General features: G+C 35.1%; 1 long non-coding RNA gene across 1 annotated transcript in view; it reads left to right on the top strand.

Moving 5' to 3' along the window:
• The first annotated feature begins 665 nt into the window (after positions 1-665).
• The window catches only part of LOC139082201 (uncharacterized), an 88,806-nt gene continuing 70,425 nt past the window's right edge, over positions 666-19,046 (top strand). Inside the window, exon 1 of the long non-coding RNA XR_011537954.1 lies at positions 666-937. This is a non-coding gene — a long non-coding RNA (uncharacterized lncRNA). The remainder of the gene's footprint in view (positions 938-19,046) is intronic.

Below are 19,046 nucleotides of genomic sequence, written 5' to 3' on the forward strand. Positions count from 1 at the left end.
CCCTCTAGGAAAGTATGAACGTGGCCAAATACTATACTTGGTCATCCATTAATAGTGGGTTAAGTTTGAGTTTTAGTGAACATATAATTCTCTGCTGGTTGGAAAATATAATCTCTTTTGAATTTGCACATAAAAATCTGAAGCTGAGTTGGTATTTGACCATGCCACAGGCCACAGCTGGGTGTCTTCAGTCTGAATGATGCTCCAGTATAACTCCACACAAAATATTTGATAAAATTTTATTAAAGTAGAGCTGAGATTAGTGCCTTCTCTGCACACAAAGACTCAGAAGTGAGGTTATTCAAGCTTTTGGCTAAATTCTAAAGGTCAAAAACTACTTCCCTGTTTAAGTGAATGCAATTCTCTTCAGAAATCCTCCATCTTCTTTCAGATGATGTTTTTGTTTCACATTATCATTTCACTCAGAAATCATCCTTTCCACTTAAGAATTTGGAAACAACACCCCTGTGAACGTGTGCCAGATGTAGCTTTTATCTCCCTCCTATGATTAATTTTGCTGTTGTTTTTTTTACGCTACTTGACACAAAAGTTTGGGTGTCTAGAATATAGTATTTTCTCTTTAATGTGTCGGGAAACAAGAAAACGCCAAGCTCTCTTTTGAGCCCTAGAAAAAGCACAGCCCAGAATAATGCATTCATTGTTTTACAAAGGAAAAGTATTTGATGGTGTCTGAGGAATACAGAGGACTGGAATGAAAATGAGGCTGCAAAGGAAACGGAATGAAAAATAGGTTTGTTTTGGTCACCCAGAAGCAAAACCTATCGTGCACATTGACACAAACACACCTAAAACCTAGCAGCCACCTCATACCATTTCCTGACACCAAAATAAAATAAAGATGGAACTTCAGGGGAAGAAGACAAAGAGAAGGAGTGGAAATGAAGCTGCCAAGGGAAACAGAACTGATTTTGCAAAGGTCAGTGCAATATGGGATTGGTTTGGACTAAGCCTATACTCCAGTGTAATTTGCAATATATTTCAACACTTCAGAACAAGCATTTCTAGCTACTTTTAATACCAGCTCTGAGCCATGACTATCTAAATAGACAGTGGGCATTAAAGTTCACAGGGCTTGATATTGCCTGTAAAAATGGAGCCCAGCAGAATTTGATTTTATTGCCCCCTTTTATTAGGCCCATAGCCAATGGCGATTAAAGTGTTGTGCCATATCTGTCAGCATGCATGGATGCATGGGGATTACTTGTAACAGAATTTAAGTCTAGGAGCCAAGTTCCTCGGTCATAAGTCTAGAATACTAATTCTTTCTTTTTCATCCCCTCTATCAGACCCATGACACTCACAGTATCATTGGAGGAACCCAGACAAGAATTCAGACTTTTCAATCTAAAACAAGAGAGCTTATGAACGATTAAGGGGTCAAATTTACAGAGTCAGGGCCAGGGGAATGCTTGGCTATTTTCTGCTTTATTAGCCCTTCAGAATCTAACTTATTCTTCCTAGTACTACCCCAGTCTCCCTTTGGAGAATTGCAGCATCGAATCTAATCTTGGTGGGAGGTATTTTCAATGTCCTACTTCAAAACCTTTAGATGCTGTACCCTCCCTGAAACTACACATGTGCCTGCATCCTAAAGCTACTTCAATACTAGTCAGTTTGGTTGGCCTTCTCCTTCAGCCTTGTTTTGTTTCTTCATCTGTTTCTCAGCTTCAAACAGATATTTGTCCCCGTGAATTATGGTTCTCTTTCTTGCTCCTGTTCTGATATGGTTTACAGCTACTTGACCAAGATCATTATTGAAACAGCCTTTGGAGGCACATTTATAATTTATTCAATGCCTAATTTAGCCCATTCACTCCTCTTGCCATTAATTCTGACTCTACTTTTTCTGACTCCTCTACTTTCATTGATTTTAGTCTACATCAGTTGGGATTCCATTGGGCAGCAAGTAAGAAAACAAAACCCTACTACAATGATGTAAACAAGTAAGGCATTGATTTATTGCATGTCACAATAAATCCTAGAGTAAAAAGTGTAGGGCTTGTATGGTGATTCAATGATATTAACGATGGCTAAATTCCTTCTATTTTGTTCTATATCCCTAGCATATATCTTTCTTTCCAGTGTCTACTGATTGATTGATATCCTTCCAGGCCTTCTGTTCATTTTAAAGGTGGGAAGAAGGAAAAAAAAATGATTCCCAGCTACACTGGGGAGAGAAGGTATTTAATCAGGGAACATTACTGTCTTGAAAAAAATAAAGTCCAAGTAAGTTAGAAGAAGATAACAATGAGTCTGTCCCTTACAGATTCTGACTGATAGTTCTGCCCCATCCCATTCCACCTAGCTGTGAAGTAACAGTCCTATAAGAAATCTTTCCCTGGCATAGCCCTCACATCCAAAAGTCTCCCTCACACACACACACACACACACACAAGCACTTGCACTTTATTTCAGGACCTCCATCAATTTTCATTCTTGCATTGACTACTTGGTGGGCACAAACAATAGGTCAGGCATTGTGATGACTACAGGCTCAATAACCTGCAGCTTGCACCCTGTACAGACTACTCCAATAGCCTGCTAATGGTTCTTAGCGAGTTAGTGTCTTAGTCAACTCAGGCTGCCATAGCAAAAACTGTGTGGCTTATAAAAAACACATATTTATTTCTACAGTTCTGAAGACTAGAAAGTACAAGATCAATGTGCCGACAGATATGGTGTCTGGTGAGGACCTGCTTCTTGATTCATAGATGACCATATTCTCCCTGTGTCCTCACATGGTGGAAGGGACAAGGGAGCTCTTTGACGTCTCTTTTATAAGGGTACTAATTCCATTCAAAGAGCCCCACCCTCACAACCTAATCATATCCCACAGACCCCACTTCCAAATACCGTTACACTGGGGACTAGGTTTCAACATATGAATTTTTTAAGGGGCAACAAACATTCAGTCTACAGCGGGTAGTAACTATACAATTGCCGTATATTTTATGTGGTTCAGGCAGCTTCCTGCAGCGTTAAGTACATAGGCATCAGGAATTGACTAATGTGAGTTTCAATTAAAGGCAGAGCTAAGTGAAGTTAATTACTGAATCTCTTTGAGATGCCATTTCTATATTTATAAAATGGGGTAAATAATTTCTACCACCAGGGCCGTTGTGAGTTAGAAATATACCACAGCATGTGAAGTATCTAGCACAATGCTCAATACAGATTGGGTTCTAAATACACTCTTTTTAGACATAAGTGGACAGCTTGCTCAGAAGTCATACAGTGCTTCACCTAAGCAAGGACTTTCGTCCACTCAAGTCAGTTTCATCTGGCTAAAGTCTACTAATGTACAAAGATTTAAATCTTTCATCATCTTCCACAGAAAGCATTTCTTGGCTTCCTGTGGAGCCATTTCTGTCTGCACTTAAAAATAACTCTTTGTATTTCTGTCTCCAAAACAAGGCTTTGAGCCTTGTATGGACTCATTATTTACCCACAGCATTTAACATAATGTCTGGTGCGTTGTGGCCATTCCATGAATGTCTGCTTCACTGAACATAAATATCCTATTCACAAATATTCTGCTAACAATAATACGTTAAGCCCAAGTATATTCATGTACAAACAAATAAGAAGATAAAAATTTCCATGGTATTGTTGTGAGGACTCAATGAAAAAAAATGCATGTAAAATTCAAATATGGTTTCTGGAACTCAATTAATTGCTGCTTTCTCTTAGCTCTAAATTTTAAGACAATACGCTGAATTTATTAAATGTATAAATGTGCTCTAACCGTTTAACCATATTACTTAATGATTAAAGCTTATCACTTATACAATAAACTCATCAACCAAGTGTGTGTTTCTAAAATACTCAGCATTAATGATGTGGGCACTTTGATCTTGCACATAAGCCTATAGTTTTCATATAAGCCTACAAAACTCTGCCCCAAATGGCCTGGCCACTGATAGATCCATCAATTCCTTCAAAAATTCACAAGATCTAAAAGGAATGGATACATGAAGGTGAACTCTGTCATATTCTAGTTCCATTTTAAGAAATTTAGGAATCTGAAACATAGCAAATCAAAATATGTATGATTAAACAGGCGAGATATTTCAAATTACTTCTGCTTCAGATCTCCACGAAAATTTCAGGGTAAACAGAAAACTGGAATTTATTAATTCCTATCATCTCTTTCCAAATAATTAATTTAATTAAGGTTATTTAGGCCATTCCTTTTATCTTTCAAACTTTTTGAAAAATTTATCTCTCCGGCTTGTTATAACCAGAAAATTCTGTAGGTCATGTGGTTTATTTAACCAAATTCTGATTATTTTCCACTTTAACATATTTATATACTTTAACCCGATAATTCTAAGAATTGATCCTAAGACAAATATCAGAGATGCATACACAGATTTGTGTTTTAAGATGTCGTTTGTAAATGCATTTTGGTTGTATCTATTTCTCCCATTTAAATACATATGCAATATTTTGAGATGTGTTAAGTAATTTATAATGAGATCACAAGGTGAAGCATTAGGCATGCATTTAAATTTATGTTTGTGAATATTATGTTAATGACTTCAGAAAACCTTTATGATATATTAAAGTGAAAAAAGCAAGATACATATTTTATTTAGTTTCAGTTATGCTGTATATGTGATTTTGATTGTATAGGAAAAATACTAAAAGGACGTATATTATAATGGTAACTGTGATTATAATTTTTAAATTGATGGGATTATAATTGATATTAATTTTTGTGTGCCTTTTTTGAATTTTCTGCAATGAGCATATATTACTTTTGTAATATGAAAAATAAACATTTTTAATAACACTGACTGTTTAGGTTCATATTGAACACATTGAAATAAATTTTCCATAAAGACCTTTTAGAGAATATAGAGGGTGAAAAGTATAGACAAACTTCTCTATTATAGATAGTGATCATTCAAATGATGGGAGCTCAAACTGTCTCTAAATGGAACATGATTTGACAAAGCTCCCATGATTATTTTTCCCAAACTAGATTTCTAAAAAGATCTTTGATCTGTTAGCCTTGCCATGATCATGTATAAGATAAATCATATGTTGTCTTGGTTGCTTTCACCATATTAAAGATTATTTACTGGAATCTGTAGATTTTGCACTTTACAGTGCCAGAGATTACTGTTTGTTTTTGGGAATCAATTGCTATTTTTATATCCATACTGAAGCAGTGCCTACCCTGCAGGAATCTTTAATTGCTCTTGAGTATTTTACTACCCTTCCTCTGCTACAAGGTCTAGATTTCGGTCTCATGCCGGAGTTTTGTTGCACAGTCTCGGGTGGCCTTTTGCCATGGCCATTACTTACCAATTTTACTCGTCTCTCTATTTCTGATTTTATTCCTTTTGGACTTGATTTCTTGCTGCTCCTGACACCTGCTCCAGCCTGATAAACTGACATCTCCAATTGTAAATCTTGCCCTGATGCTTTTCTTTTCCTGGGATGGAAAATAGTGTGTTCCAATGGGTTATAACACTTTAGCAAACATTAGAAATCCTGTCCTTTTCACTTTGGAACTCTATTGTTTAGAAATAGACATGCTGCTTCCTTTGTCTGGTCAATCTCGCCCTATCTGACTCTTACCCCTCCAACAAGCTCAATTCAGGTGACATCTCAAGGCAGCGACTTTGACACCCTCCTCAGGAATATTCCTAGGCCTGTCCAAAGTCTAGGTTATATGGTCTGCTGTATGTTCTTATAGATCCTGTGCTCCATTTCATCAGAACACTACCCCCACTATAATCACTTGTAATTATCTGTTTGACAGTGTTTCTTGTGATTAACCACTGGTTTCTCTTTTTCTCTACTTCATACACAACAAATACCCAATACGTATTTATTGAGTAAATGATCAAGGAATGAAATAAGCAGAATAGGCAAAAAACAAGGGAAACTGACCCCAGGAGATTTACTCTCAGAAAAAGTACAGCACTCAAATTCAATAAAGCAAACTCTAATTCCGAAGACGAAAAAAGCAGTGATGCAAATGAAACATCTAAAAGTGTGCCTTGCGTGTGCAGATTTCCGTACACTTCCTGTACACAGTGACGCCCTCCTTGGCAGAGGTACCTGCATTGGACTCTGACATTGCCCATGAATATTCTGATTAAAATCCCGGCTTTTAGAAACCAGATGTCCTTAGCAGATTTTACTCAATTTAAGTTTGCAATTTAGTTCTCCTTTGGAAGTTTCAGTGCTGAATTATCACGGATATTTCTAGCTGGAGGCATCCGAGGTCTATAATGAGGTGGAGGTGAATGACACCATTTGGTAGAGGGAATAATTTGCTGATTCCAGGGTTTATAAAACATTGTTACCTGTTTCTTTGCTCCCCTCTTTTTCCCTTATGATCAAGACAAATATATAAATGATTCTGACATTTTTTCCTTCTTGCCATAAATTTTTTTTCCCCTAAAAACTGACCAGCTTTCCTTTCAATAATGTGCATGTGGCAGACCCATATTTTAACATGTTTTCTACAGTAAACAGCCCCAGGATGACTATAACTGGGACTCTATTTCCTAGGTCATGTTGGAGATGAGATTTTCATTTGCTATATGCGCCACTTAAAAAGAAATACATGTTTTGTTTTCATAATAAAATTAGCATAGGCTTCTTAAATACAATTGTCAAAATAGAGAAAACTAGGAATAACTGAAAATACACACTCAGTCCTACTATGCAAATTCAATTATTAATATTTTTAAGTTATTTGTTCTGTTCCTTTGTTCTGTGCAGCTTTATATTCTTGGGATAATGTTTGCACATAAAATTCAAATTTATTTTACTTAACATTACCATACAGCTTGGGTTCAAATTCCAACTCAGCTGCTTGCATGGTGTTATTGATTTTGTTAAGTTGTGTAGTCTATCTGTAACACTGCTTCCTCATCTGCAACATAGGGTTCATAATAATGGCTACCTCTCAATAGTCTGTGAGACAATATAAGTAAAATGCTTATAACAGATTTTCCTAGTAAAAATTATGGCAATGATAACAATAGTAATAATTTAGAATAGCTTAATACTGTTTCAGTGCCAGGCACTGCTCTAGATAAATTTTTCCTCCTCTGAAGATGGATGATAATGTTATGGGAAGATTGTTGACTTCCAGGAAAGTAAGGTCTGGTTTTGGAATTGCTACTTTAAGCTGTCTAACTTAGATGAATTCACTTCACTAATTTTGACATCATTTCCTAACAAAGATTTTAATGAGTGTAAAAAAGATGATTGCTAGTGGCCTTCCTTCCTCTATGCCCAAACAAATATGTCAACTCCTAATCATGAGAGTTACTACAAATTACACCCCAAAGGGGGTGGAGAGAAGAGAGAGAGGAGATCTGTTTCAACAGGGTGCGAATCGGTGCTGGGTTGAAAGAGGCGTCATCATTTTAGACACCTTTTCTTAATGTCTCCTTCTGGGTTAGGGGTTTAACCTCAGATCATCGGCCTGCTTTAGCTCTTTATTTAACACCAAATATTTGTAGTATTTGTTTAAATGTTTGTTTACTTCCCCAAACTCTCCAACTTTAGATTGGTATATTGTTGTTCTCCTTTTAAAAATTATACTAGCAAACATTTTAGGTTTTATTTAAAAATAATCTGTTGCAATTTGGAAGATCCATTTTCTGTAGAGAGAAGAAAACGCACAATGGTTAAAGAGTGGGAAAAGGAAGTTAAATTAGATAAAAAGAAACAAGAGAAATTCTGTACAAGAGACAGAGATTTAGGGGAAAGAGAGAGATACAAAATAAGAAGAAAATAGGCAGAGGCTTCTGTGGCTTTTGTGGGAGGCAGAGGCTTCCCACAAAAGGGAAGGTGGCGGGGCTGGCCAGTTGCATGGTGGTGAAGTTTGCTCACTCTGCTTCGGAGGCCCAGGTTCGCAGGTTCAGATCCTGGGATCTGCTTGTCAAGCCATGCCTTGGCAGTGTCCCACATAAAATAGAGGAAGATTGGTACAGGTGTTAGCTCAGCAACAATCTTCCTCAAGCAAAAAGAGGAAGATTGGGAAGAGATGTTAGCTCAGAGCCAATCTTCCTCAGAAAAAAAGAGAAAAGGAAGGTGACCAAGAACACAGAAGAAGGTGCATCAAACAGTACTTAGGTTTAATATAGGTGGTAACGTAACTGCTCAAGCAACTCCCAGTCACAGAGCATACAAGACTCCTTTATAATGAGAAAAATAATTGCAAAGGAAGTAAATCTCATAAGAGCAGGGCCAGTGCATTCTAGTTTTGCCCATTCTTAGTGGAGATTTCAGAAGGATCTTGGAAGGTGCTTCAGCAGCCAGGGGCTGAGTTTTCAAGGAAGATAGTTTGTGGTAAGTATAAAAGGGTTCACCTGAGCTTTGGTACATTGCAAGTTTCTCGCTTCTTTTGATGACTCTTGTCAAGTTACTTTAAGAAATTCCAGAAATTTTCCATCTATCTGCTCTACTCATTGGCATAACTTCTGGCAGCAAACCCCACAGATCCTGTGACTGGGGAAAAGGGCATCTCCCATGCCCGGTTGCCCATGTAACTATCCTAAAGGCTAAGCTGTCTAGGTTCTTGCAATGTAGACTGTACTTGTGGTCCTTACTGTTGCTACCAAGTTTAGCCTATACGGTTGGGTCTACTTGTTAGTAGTATAAATAAAACAAAGTCAACTGATTTGGTACCTATTCTCCTTATTACATTTCTATTATATTATTGAAATATATGAAACATACAGACAGGAGCATGAATAAAAAGTGTACCACTCAAAATATTTTCACAAAACGTATATATTCATGTAACCAACCAAATCAGGAAACAGAACATTGCTAGAACCACAGAATTCCCTCATTTAAATGTTCATTCTAATAGTCACAGCCTCCAAAGAGTAACTACTATTACAGCTAGAAAATATAGGCTATTTCCATCTGGTTTTTTTTTTTCTAACATAATATAAATGAAATCACACTATATGCATGTGTTTGTATGGCTTATTTTGCTTAACATTATATTTTTAAGATTCATCCTCATTGTGTACTGTTGAAGTTCATTTACTCACAAAATTGTATGAATATACCTTAATAGATTTATTTATCCTACTGCTGATAGTTAAGTTATTGCCGGTTTGGGGTTTTAATAGATCGACGTTATATATGCCTTTTTCCTATATATGAAATCCTTATATATTCCTTTTAGGTATAATATATATGTTTTTCTGTTGAGAATATAGCTAGGAGTGTAATTGCATGGTTATAGAGTACACGTGTGTCACTTTATTAAAAACTATCAAATAGTTTTCCAATATGTGTATATTATTTACATTCTATCAGTGTATAGGTATTCCAGATGCTCCACATTCATGCTGACATGTGGTATTGTCACTTTTTTTTTCATTTTTATCTCTTTGAATGGTAGTAAAGTTGAAAGAATTAAGAAAATAAAAATAACATAATGAAACACATTATTTTCAGGTATGAACGTGATTATATACAAAAAACATTCAAAAGAATTGCATTTAAATTATTAAAATTAATAAGTGAAGTTAACAAGGTTGATTGAAAAAAGGTCAATCAATAAAAAACAAATGAAAAATTAAACTAAAAATAAAATTGAAAATTACTATAGTATTCAAAACATCAACAACTTCAGCATATATCTGACAAAAATAAGCAAGACTTCTCCATAGAAAATAAGACATTGTGGAGGAAAATATTTTTAAAAGCTAAATGAATGGGTGGATGGTGCTGATGTTTGCACAACAACATGGATGCACTTAATGTCACTAGACCATACACGTAAAAATGGTAAATTTTGTGTTATGTGTATTTTACCATAATTTAAAAAAACTAAGTAACATCTTTCTTTGCAGTTCTCGGTCTTGTAAAGTTCCAGTAGTCTCAAAATTACAATCTCCATCAAATATAAACAGATTTTTTTGATCGGTGATTCTACAATTATATAGAAATGTAAAGACCAAAAATAGAGCAAATTCGGAGGATTAAATACCGAATATTAAGAACAGTGTATAGACTGGGTGGTATTTGGAGTATTTATAGTATTATAATTGTCAGTATAGTTTGGATACAAAGATAGACATGCAAATGCATAAAAAGTCTATAGAAAATGCAAGCTCAGAGCCTGACATATGGAAACTTGAGTTATGACAAAGGCGATGTGGCAGAGCAGTATTTCCAATAAATGATGCTAAATCCACCGGAGATCAGCTTAGAAAAAAAATTATGAACTGTAAACTCGCTAGTTTACACCTTATAAAAAAAACAACTCCAGGTAGATTACAGATCTAAATGTGAAAGTTAAAACTAGAGAGCTTCTAAAAGAAAACACAGGCAAATGTAGATTGGAGTTGGCAAAGATTTCTCAAACAAGATGCAGAAAGTACTAGTTATAAAGGAAAAGAAAAACTGAGAAGGTATACAGCATTAAAATCAGAGATTTATGTTTATTTAAAATCCTCATTAAGATATTGAAAAAATAAGCCACAGAGTGGAAAAAATATTTGCGACATAAAAAAACGCTAATGGACTAATGCCCAGAATATATAAATTTTAGATGCAAATCAATAAACAGGACAGACAATTCATTAAAACGAGCAAAAGCCTTGAATGGGCATTTAATAATGAAGGGCAAAGTGTTGTGGATTTATAAAATTTGATAACTTCAGTTGCTATTTCAATAGGAAGAATGTTCAGCTTGTTTGAATTTAATTATGCGTTATTTGTGCATCAAAACAATTCCAAGTACATTCCTTCTCTGAGAGTTTCCTAATTTAGTAGGAATATTGTTTTTACTATGATATGACACAAAAGTTATAATTTTATTTTTACTTTCACTAACAAAAATTATCCTTAATATCAAATCATTTTAGCAAATTTATAATACCTTCAAGATAATGTCAGGTATATTTACTTTGTTAGAATGTACTTCCAAATATTTTATTTTCAATTCCTCAATTGGGTAATAAATTGAACCTTTATTATAATTAACTTAATTGATTTTCTAAATGAAGCATGTGGCATCACTAATAAGACCAGCGTTATTTATTTACTTATTTTCAAGTTCACTGATAGTTTCTTCTGCCAGGTCCAATCTGTTGTTGACACCCTCTGGTGAATTTTTTTCCTTTCCATCTCTGCACTTTTCAAACCCACGATTTCTATTTGGTTCTATTATTATTATTATTATTACTTATATCTCTTTGTTGATTCTTCTATTTGTTGAGGAATTTGTTATCAATTCTTAGAATTAACCAGTTTTTCTTGAATAAATTCAGTTTATTCCACACCTTTCGTTCATTTCCAGAGTTCTCAAAGGGTAGATTTTGATAGTTTTGCTAGTATTTCACTACTTTTGTTGGGTGGCCAATGCATCGAGGACCTCACTCCATCGTTCTGGAAGTCCTGCCCAAGCAGCATCATTTAAATGTTTCCAAAATGTTTCCAATGAATCCGGTTAATGGAGCCATTAACAGCTATTGTTTCAGAATTAAAGATAGACATTTGTCAGGACTTCTCACCTGTTTTCCAAAATATATGCTATACATCATGTGTTTAAAAGGGACGTGTTAATTATGTACATATACAACAAAATTTGAAATTGGAAAAAAGCAAAATTGATTTTAAAAAATAGTCATTTGATCTAAATAAAAAGTCATGATTTGCAGGGGAACATACACACCTTCTGCCACTACATGTGTTAAATTGTCATTTTTTTGCACTCAGACTTCTAAAATAAGTACTAACTTTTAAAGTAGATGCTGCAGCTTTTGAGTAGATTTTGGTTTTACAGTTTTCATGTAGGCAATGATATCATCATAGCCTCAACATTGAAAAGTAAATGTTGACAAAAATTTTGTGAATCTTACATGTTTGTCATGTTTCCTGTGAAATGAAAATTCAGTAACTAATATTTTCATTAGAAATATATTTTATTTTCCAGGTCATTAATTTCAAGGAAGTTCATTTTAAAACATTTTCAAAATGATTTATTGATGTGTAAACAAATATTTTTGATTTAAAATTTACAAAACTGTTGTAATCAACCACTTTGACTCCCACACAAGGCAATTTTATATGGTTTGCAACAGATAATACAGTCACCAACCCACTATGGTCAGTATGTTCATGGTTATATATAAGTTTTATGGCAATGATATGGAGCCTTTATTTCCCAAGCACATTTTATCCGTGATGTTCTTGAAAGGGAGATGTTGATTAAGCTGCAACTGGAAAGATACAGGAAAAGAGAACTGGCTCGTCACTGGTTGACTTTCAATTTAACTAAATTGAGAGAACTCTGTTTCTGAGACATGTATCTCATACACTACTAAACAGTAACATGGGAGAAAATGGAAGTACAAAATATAGGTCTCTGAATCCTTCCAAGTTTAGTGTAATTCAATTATAAATAATATTACTTCTTTAGAAAATCTGGGGCAAATACCAAGCCACACGAAATTACAGGTATAAGCCAGGACTATCCTGGGAAAACCAAGAGTTATATTCTCTGTACATGGAAATATTTGAAAAAATGCCCATTATTAGTCATCCAGAAAATGTAAATTAAAAACAATACTCTTGAAAAATGATGTTCTATCTGAATAGGTTATTGTTTTTGCCACCTAATTGACTCTCTGCTTTTGACTTTGCTCCGCTACCATCTCAACAACAGGGTGATATTTTTGTAGTGGACTGTATTCCTTGCTATATTCTTAGAGGATGGATCAGTACCTGACACATAGTAGGTACTTAATCAATATTTATCATTCGATTGTGCAAGTAAATGAATGTCAAGATATAAATAAATTAAGGTGGCATAAATGTTCAAAATATCCAAATCCATATTTCCTTGTGGTTAACCTAAGTCAAATGTATTAATTCCAGTTGACATCCAGAAAGTTTCAATGGGACAGCATTGACATAACGTCTAGGATGCAATGAACACCCAGCTGAACTATTTGGGCCTCACTGGAACACCTACTTCTCTTTTGAAATATCTAATACGGTTGATATTGATAACAATTCCTTGCAAATATGAATCTTTTAGTTCCTATAGAAGATTTAGAGCAAAGTAAATTTAGTAAATATCTCACAATAGGAAAAATATGATGACATGATTCATGGTGAAGTGATTTGAGAAAAAGATATCTGTAAAAGTTTTATTTAAAAAAAGATTTAAAATAGATAGGATTGGAAATAAGTGTGACTGATTTGTCCTATTTTGGACAATGTGGACAATGGTTAGCTACTTAGATGAATGACTTGATTTCTTTTGAATTCTTTACAATGATTATTCATGTTAAGTAACAGATATTGATTGGATGATCTCTAAGGAAACTACTAGCTTAAAGCAGTATATGACTTTAAAGGTTTCCATAGAAAATGAATTTAGATGCTGTCAAAAATCTGGCCGCAGGGGCTGGCCCGATGGTGCAGCAGTTAAGTGTGCACATTCGCTTCGGCAGCCCGGGGTTCGCTGGTTCGGATCCTGGGTGTGGACATGGTGCTGCTTGGCAAGCCAGGTTGTGGTAGGTGTCCCACATATAAAAAAAAAAGGAGAGGAAGACGGGCATGATGTTAGCTCAGGGCCAGTCTTCCTCAGCAAAAAGAGGAGGATTGGCAGCAGTTAGCTCAGGGCTAATCTTCCTCAAAAAAAAAACAAACCAAATTGGCCTCTTGAATATTATACAGGCATGAAAAGGGTGTATAGATTGCTACCAGAGAATTACATTGGATCTAAAAAAACAGATGAAGGGGATCTTAGAGGTTAATAATGAAGCTCGTGTATGAACTAATTATGGATAGAAATTCTATGATCATGTGTTGCCGTGACCAAGCAAGATGCCTGCCACAAAAAGACATCCCATTACTAATTAATTAACACAAGCTAATCACTCAGTATATGAGCTTCAGCTTTAATATTTCTGATATGTAGTTTTCCTTGTCTATAACTGTGATCAACACAGAGTTTGAGAACCAATGCAAAGAAATGTATCCATGAACTTGAAAACATCATATAGCTAATGAATATGCAGTTAATTAATATGGTGTATATCAGTTTTCATATTAAATATATTCTTTGAATTTAGGTTTACAAAGTCAATCCTCTTCAAAAAAACTCAGTTTCTATACAGAAGTGCTCATTGAAGAAAATAAAGTATATATCTGCATTGAACTCATTTCTGGTATTTTAACAATCAACCTGTGTCTATACTGTTTTGTTAAATTTTTAGTGGCTCAGCATTATTTAATTAATGGCAGACACTCCTGTTCTGTTGATATGAACAGAACTCCTAAGGTTGACATTGAACTCATCTTCTAAGGTTCGTACTTTAAAAGCCTTACCTATATGGGTACCATGGGATGGGTCAATGACATACTGTGAATGATGCGCCTTCTGCCACTGTGGAGAAAGGCAAACGAGTCTTCTAGCAAGTCTCAGAGAGAACTACAGAATATTTTGTTGTTGTTATTATTTTCTATTTTTCCAACACATGCTGAAAATAAATTTTAAAAATTGAATCTTGGCTCATTTAAATGTATCTCAAATGATTATTTATCCCATAGGAACATAAAGATTATGTTTAAAAAACTTGGAAAAGACAAAAAACAAATTCAGAAAGTCATATGAATAATATAACTACATCTGTGTTTTGTCAATAAAACTTGATGAGGCAGAAATTGTATTTTCTCCTGGAGGCACTGGAACTAGTATACTAATAATGCCATGATTGTATTCCTGGTGTCATGAACGAGGTTAAAAACTATATCTACAGCATTATTTCCAGCATCCAGAATACTAATGTACTAGCAGGGGGTTATCTCTTCTGGGCTGGAAGGATTGAATCTGGGAAAATGAGAAGAATGTGGGTAATTAATCTAATTCAGACACCTGAAAACTTTTTAAAAATAAACACTGCCTATGTACCTAAACTTTTCCTTTGCTCCTAGAGAATTTTAGTTTGCTCTGTAAGATTGACAGCACGGTCTCAGTCTTATCCACAGATATACATCAATACGTCACCAATTGTGGTGCAAGGACAACCTCTATGAGAATCACTTGAAAAACTCATTAAAATGTGGATTCCCTGGCCACACCCTGAAAAGTAATACTTCATAATTTCTGGGTAAAGCCCCAGATATTTACAGTTTAAACCAGCTTCCCTCGTGATTCTGCTATACACTAAAGAATGTAAAAGAGTCCACCTACCCAGTGGTTCTCAAACTTTAACACGTACCAGAATTACTTGGAGGACTTGTTAAAAGACAGATTACAGGGCGCACATCAGAGTTTCTGATTTGTCATATAGGGGGTGGAGTTTGGCAATTGGCATTTCTAACAAATTCTTGGGGGAGACTGATGCTACTAGCCAAACAACAACAGTTTGAGAACTAGTGCTTCACAGCGATGCTTTTCCAACTTAAGCGTGCACGAGAATTCACCTGGAGATTTAGTTAAAACAAAGATTCCAGGGCCCTAACCTCCAGAAATTTTGATTCATTAGGTCTACAGTGGGGCCTGATAATTTATATTTCTAACAAGTTCTCTGATAATGACCTTTGCTGCTGAGTTGAGGACCACAAATCTTGAACCCTCTCAAACAATTGGACGGTAGAATTGCATCAATAACGTTTTCCCTGGTTTGTCCATTCATTTCCAGTTCATGAAATAAGATGAAAAACTACCAAGAGAAAATATTTGTTTGTTTTCAATTCTATTAGCAGCAAAGCATTTATGATCAAATTGGATTCCAGAGGGCAGTTTCTGGCTGCCCAGGGTGGCCATTTCAGGAGCCCACTCCTCATAAAACCGGAAAAACTTAATTTCTTTCAACTCATCCTTCCTATCCAGCTACCAATCTTAGAGTCTTGTTATGATTGTGTGATTTGGCACTCTACTGTTTGGGACTAGAAAAAAAGAGAGCTATCCAGTATCTATCAGCTTACTTGTCATCATAGATTAAACTTTGTCTGGGTCACTGACCAGCAGGATGCATGGCGTCTGTTGGAAAATTTTAAACAAAATAAAATAAAATAAATCCAAATGAAGACTACTGCTAATAAAAGTTAAATAGCTGATTTTAAAAATTATGTATTTCAAAGCAAACACGTTGAGCAATCTTTCATTTTGTTGAAAGCAATCTTTTCTGTTGTGTTTAAAATAACAACAATCAAAACCAAATTAATGGAAAATAATATACATTTTGAGGGAAAAAATTTCACAAATTTGGTAGCTGACAAAACTAATCAAGGAAAGACAGTCTAATTTTTCGTTTTCCCAAATGACTCTTTCACTCGTGTGAAAGCTGGCCAGTGGTGCAAAATGGCAAGCAAATAATAGAGTACATGATGAGCATATTGTTTCTGGAATTTTAGCAAATAAAAGAAGCCGTCATAATAAGAAAGTAATGTCATTGCAGATGACGTATTATCTGTGTGGAAGAATAGCGTGTAAATTGGCCTTAAAACATTTTTTTACCTGGTTTAGGAGAACTGCCACTGCCAAAATAAAGTTTTAACTCTTTGGTAATGTCACTTCTGAAAACCGAGCAAATATAATTCTGCTAATAAATAATATTAATTGTATCTTTTCACAGAAGTTTTCAACTTAAAGGGAATGTCCAACCACCACCACCACCCCTCCTCCCCCGCCCCAATATACACACATACCTGTGGCAAGCATGAAAATGCAGCTCTGGGGGCCAGCCCGGTGGCATAGAGGTTAAGTTCGTGCACTCAGCTTCAGCAGCCTGGAGTTTGTGGGTTCGGATCCCAGGCACGGACCTACACACTGCTCATCAAATCATGCTGTGGCAGTGTCCCACGTACAAAATAGCGGAAGATTGGCACAGATATTAGCTCAGGGACGATCTTCCTCAAGCAAAAAGAGGAAGACTGCCAACAAATGCTAGCTCACAGTAAATCTTCCTCATCAAAAAAAAAAAAAAAATAGCAGCTTTGGTTTTATAATGAACATCAGTGAGGGAAATAGATAAAAATATATTTATGCAAAGTGAAAGGGAATGAAACATATGTTATAGCAAGTTAACCTAGTTTCAGTCATAAACAAACGGAAAGCAGAAAATTATTTACATGAGATGCAATTCAAAATCTCATTTAACCGTTCGAATAATTTGCAAGAAATTCATTTTATAATTGCAAATACCATAGAGGAGTGAGAGGCTAATATTTGGTTCATCTGGTAGCTTACAGGAATTACGACTAGTTCTTTATGTATGTTACCTAATTTCATTCTCAAGGTGATAATCTATGAAATGGACATCTGGGAAGCTGATGCAACTCTCTCCCTCAACTTGGAAAAACACACACTTCAAAGGTTCTAGAACATATTAAAGAAGCTAGCACCTGGAAAATGATTAGCACTGTGCCCGGCATGTGAAAGGTGGTCAATATATGCCTGTTATTATTACTTTTAAGACTTTTTCTCTGATTCTTTTTTTCTTGACTCTCTTGAGTCTCTCTCATATTATAGACACAAAGCTTATGTGTGTGTACATGTATATGTGTACGTATATAGTTACATATATACTTTACACATATATAGGAGTGCGTTTATACATTTATACATACCTATACGTATGTATGTACTTATACATACCTTTAATACTTATATACAGAGGTACCATTGTACTATATATACAGAGGTACCATTGTACTATATATGGGATAACAAATTTATATTTCTGGCCTTCTAATGAGAGCAATTCAGTATAGAGGATTGTGATTAAAGAATTCTAATTTATAGACTTTGAAAAGGTATTTTGAAATGATATACTTATGGACTTATGCCTTCTTTGCAGAAAATATTGCATTTATATCAGTAACCATCCTTTGTTGATCCTTAAAGTGTTTTCAAATGATACTTTCTCCTGTCACAAGAGATACAAATTTGTATTTATAAGATAAACAGGATAGGTTTAAAAATCTGCTTCACAAACTTATAGACATATAACGGTGTGTTGGCAAATATACCTCCAGAGATATAATGCATATGTTAAAACAAATGTTACCGGTGGCATTGATGATCTGAATTCAGGTAAACGTGGAGATACTTAAAATGGATACTAGAATATTTCAATTTTTGGCCTATTTTGTATATTAAGATGAAATGGCATTGGTTTTCAGGGAACTGTTATATTTATGAAATCTTTTCCTGAAATGTATCATGAATCTTCCAGGGGCTGAATAGACTGAAAAAGAAAAAGCAATTATGTAACCGGGTGGCCAAAGATGTGTTTCCAAATGCCAATAGTCAGAGATTAAAATTTTAGGAGATTATGATAATATTGATTTGCTGTTTGGCAATAACGTTCTCTTGCATCAATAGCAATAAAAGATGGGTGAGGAACGATTAGATACTCCCTGACAGGAGCCTGTCTTGGGAAATATGTATACAGATCCATTTTTAATTTTGGAGACTCTGTAATCCATTTTCATTTCAGCTCATAATACATTGATAGTGAGTTGCAGGAAAAATGCTATTAAGATTACTTGTTTATACAATTTTCTTCAGTAAATGAATTGATCTTTCCACTTATTTGATTTGTGATGATAGTATTTGGTGTGTTTCCTTAGGACTGCAATCCAAATTTTAAGAAACCTCTGGCATGAGGAGTGACAGGAAAAGTAATGATAGCTTGTTTCCAGTGTACTTCTTGATGGATGCTATCATTATTTCTTTTATTTGCTTAAGGGTTTTATTTAGGCATGCTTTTTTTTTTTTTTTTTTTAAAAAAACAAAACAAAACACTTTTCCACCTAAGCGAAAAATATTTTTAAATAACTGAGGTATTGGGGCCAGCCCGGTCGCCAAGTGGTTAAGTTCACACACTCCACTTTGGCAGCCTGGAGTTTGCTGGTTCAGAACCTGAGCACAGACCTACACATCACTCATCAAGCCATGCTGTGGTGGCACCCCACATAGAAGAACTAGAATGACCTACAATGAGGATATACAACTACATGCTGGGACTTTAGGGAGAAGAGAAAAAAGAAAAAAAAAAATAAGG

The sequence above is a fragment of the Equus przewalskii genome, chromosome 3, assembly GCF_037783145.1.
Source record: "Equus przewalskii isolate Varuska chromosome 3, EquPr2, whole genome shotgun sequence".
NCBI classification, from domain to species: domain Eukaryota; kingdom Metazoa; phylum Chordata; class Mammalia; order Perissodactyla; family Equidae; genus Equus; species Equus przewalskii.